This window comes from Pinus tabuliformis, chromosome 9, assembly GCF_031772625.1.
Source record: "Pinus tabuliformis cultivar Carrire ecotype Pingquan chromosome 9, CPIR1, whole genome shotgun sequence".
NCBI classification, from domain to species: Eukaryota; Viridiplantae; Streptophyta; class Pinopsida; order Pinales; family Pinaceae; genus Pinus; species Pinus tabuliformis.
Genome location: NC_142307.1, coordinates 536,369,719 through 536,373,568, shown reverse-complemented (window position 1 = coordinate 536,373,568; position 3,850 = coordinate 536,369,719).

The following is a 3,850-nucleotide window of genomic DNA, read 5'->3' as shown; positions in this document are numbered from 1 at the left end:
TACCAAGCACTACTCCTAAGTGGATTGTAAAAGGTTGATTCACGCTCCCTTAGTTCAATAGCAGGTTGATTTTCAGGGATAGGGATGCCTACTTCTTCTTCCGGAGTAGCAAGTTCTTCGATAGCTATAAGTCCAGAAGGAAGATTTTGGGTAATTATTCTTTCTACCCTAGGTGAACCAGGACCACTAGAAGCTAGAGAAGCAAACCCCGATGTTGGAGTAGCAGCAAATTCACTTTCAGGTTCAGATATTTCAAGTTCCTCACCTATATCACTAGTAGATGAAAATCTACCAGTAACTTCAGAAACAAACACTGATTGTGGATTATAATCTGCTACTAAAGCTTGAAAATCAAGATGTACTACCAAAGAGGACTCTCCTTCTTCAGGTGACCCAACTCTACTGTCTCTAGGAGTTACGAGGGCTCTTAACCCTTCAAGCTGGCTTGGTGAAAACTCAGGAGGTTGGCCCCGAAGTCTACGAGACTTCCTCAGTAATTCAACCACGATTAAAAAATTTTAACTACTTCACACGCAAACAAAGTAAAATCTCAATGAAAACCACCTAAAGCCTCTAAAGAACCAAACAAATTTGAATCACAGGCCTAAAGAATCTAGGAGATCAAACACACACAAACAGTAACTTTTCGTACTGAAAACACTAGTTGGTGATGAAGCCCAACATCGCAGAGTTCAATACAGAAATGGCGGTTGGAACAGTTACCCCGGCAACCTACTTAATGAATAGACTGGCACAAGTTCCTCCACTTAAACGAGTCGAGTGAAGAGAACCCCCCAGAAAATCCAAGTGAGTCTAGCCGACGTCTGCTCCAGGTACAGTGGGATCTTCCCACCACTGTCACCTTAGGAAGAATCCTAAAGAATATGGTCACTAAGGTTACCAACAGAAACAAATATACCTGGGGGAACAGTCTACGATCCGATACGCACGCAAGGGCAAAGTAGCAAGCTCAATCCCCTTGAAGGCTCCTTGACATAATCCAAGGTTTACCAACAAGTGACCCCAGGCTCCTCGACAATGGTTAATCCGAGGTTTACCGTTTTTAATACGTGAATATCTGGTGTCGTTCCCAATGAGGAAGGATTGATTCCCACACTGGTTCGAACACGATCTCGTTCTTCTCCTTTAAGAGGAGCTTTCCTAGAGCATAAATGCAACAATTGGATTTCTTCCCACCACAAGATACATCTACTTGTTCGTTTTACTGTCTTGGAGAGTTAATTACTCTCCTACTCCAAGACAATAGCCTAAGTTATGTTGGTGTATCAGAGCCCTAGAAATAAAAATATTACTAGATGAATTTTACTTTAAGCGTTATTTTTATTGGTTTTTGTTTAAGTCAAGAGGTATGGAGATGAAACTCGTGGTATGAAGACTCGACTCAAAATCACTAAAAATGCACTTAAGATGATTAAACAATCTTTTCCCTTCAGTGAACTTCTAGCTAGGAAAGAGTTTGAGAATGCAAATACTTGTAAACACAAATATTTCTTAACAAACAAATTAAAAGAAGAGCTTTTGTCCTTTCCAATGCACTCAAAACGAGACAACTAGTTATTTTCACAAAAATTTCCCTTTTCTTTTTCAAAACACTCAACCACTACTGTCATGCACAAAGAGTCAATTTTGCGGACAAAACCAACCTCCCTAGAAGCTTAAGGCTTTCTAGTGACAAACAAGACAATTAAGAACAATCCTTCTCTAAATATGCATTTACCATATAAGAAATCAAGTGTTTAGATCCTACCTGTAGTCCAACGCTGTTGTGGTAGTCCAGCCTCGTCGATCCGGATGAGCTCCTCCTTCCCTTCGAAACCTGCATTCACTAACAATCAAATGATTAAATAGCACCTGAATATCTCATAAAATAAAACATATTTAACATACAGACCAAGGAGTATATGAAACAACTCATAAATAACAAATTGTTGAGAAGAATGGACTTATTTGTATTGATAGGAAACAAAAGAAACCATTACAACCTGAGCCTTGGTGTTGTGCAAGTTCCTCCCAGGGTCCAGCAAGAGTTTTCCTTTACTTTGATCAGCTCACCCACTTCCAAATGAAACAAGAAGGATGACAATCTCTCCTCACAAGCTTCTACAAGGAAGTCCTAATCTCAACAGCATCTACCCTTAGGAATATTCAGCTTTCAACCTCCCCTCCCTCTGGCCCAATGCATGTATTTATAGTGTTGTAGAGGAAGTTAATCAGGTCCACCATCAATGGGATAAGCCCCTCTTTGGGTGGGTTATCTCCCCTCTTGATGGGATAAGTTCCTCTTCCATAGGGATACATGAACGATCTGGAGGCGCTCCATACACGTCAAACAAGCTTCTAGAATGCTCTAGAAATGACCACAAGTAACTTTTTTGGAGTGAAACTTGCGCCTTTTGACCTTTACAGGAGTACGCACCCATTGCTTTACAGACAGAGCGTACAAGTACGCAGGTATTGTGAACTTGGGTTGCGTACACGCAGGTAAGGCTGAGAGAAACTGCGTACCCAGAGATAATTGACTTTAAATGACTTTTCTTTCCTTCTTGGAGTTTGACATGGAAAGCAGAGGCATGAGACTTGCCAAGGAGGATAGTATGACAGTTGATGGAGCCATACTAACTGCAAATAGTCATGGTGACATTTTTTAGTGTAACAACTACAAAAACAAACTTTTTCCAAAAGATATTTTTTATTTTTTATAAAACACTCAAAACTATGCAAACGACTAACTTTGAGATCTATAAATTATAAAAACCTATTTGAAGTCAAAGCTTACAAGATGTATTTTTTAAGGATGTTTTACTTAGCTATATGTAAACTAAGGACCAATTTATGCAGAATCACAAATTAGTCAAAAAACAACCAATTTCGTTTTCTTTTTTAAAAATGAAATCCAAACTTTTAAACACAAGCTTTTCGAAGTTTTGTAAAGAGAAAACACAAGGAAGATTCCTCAACAAGGGTAGATTTCACAAACGGTCAGACTCATAAGAAGGCTGGTAGAAACCAAGGTGATCTGAGGTTCCTACAGCTTCTAAGCTCAGAGCTACTACAAGACCAAAATGAAAACCAAACCCAACAAGCAAAACTTCTAGGAATTTCACCTAAAACCCTAACACCAATGAAATCAACCTAAGGAAAGCTTCTAACAGGTTATATGCAGGTCTGGGCAGGGGATAATAACTTCTAAACAAAAACTAAGTTGACTAACAGAGAAAATCTTAGGTTTTCCAAAATTTTGATAGGGTCCGCAGGCCCACAGTTAACGCAGGTGCGGTACCGCTCTGTGCTAAAAGCAAAAGTGCGGATAAGTACGCACTGTGTCAAAAGCCTAGGGTGCGGTCCTCTCCCAAAGTTATGAAAAACAAAAAATAACCCTGGATCTACTAATTCTACCCAATTCCACACACAACAAGCCAAAAACAGAAACAAAAACACAGTTTCTCAGGTCAAAGTAAAAACAAGGAAAAAATCAACTCCCCAGTGGAGTAGGCATTTTGTCACACGAAATGAGTCGATCTTGCGGACAAGATAGACCTTCCTAGAATCTAAATAAGACCTAGTGACAAGCAAACCAATCAAAAACTATCTTTCTCTAAATATGCATTTATAAACAAAGGCAAACAAGTGTTTTAGGCCTACCTTGGGTCCAATGCAAGTTTGTGGAAGCCTCGCTCCTCTGATCCAAGTAAGCTCCCTTGTTGCAAATCTGCAAACACAAACAAGCAAACAGATTAAATAGCACCTGAAAAGCCAATATCATAAAACATATTTAACATGAAAGTCAAGGAATTCATGAAACAAATGACATAAGACAATTTGTTGAGAA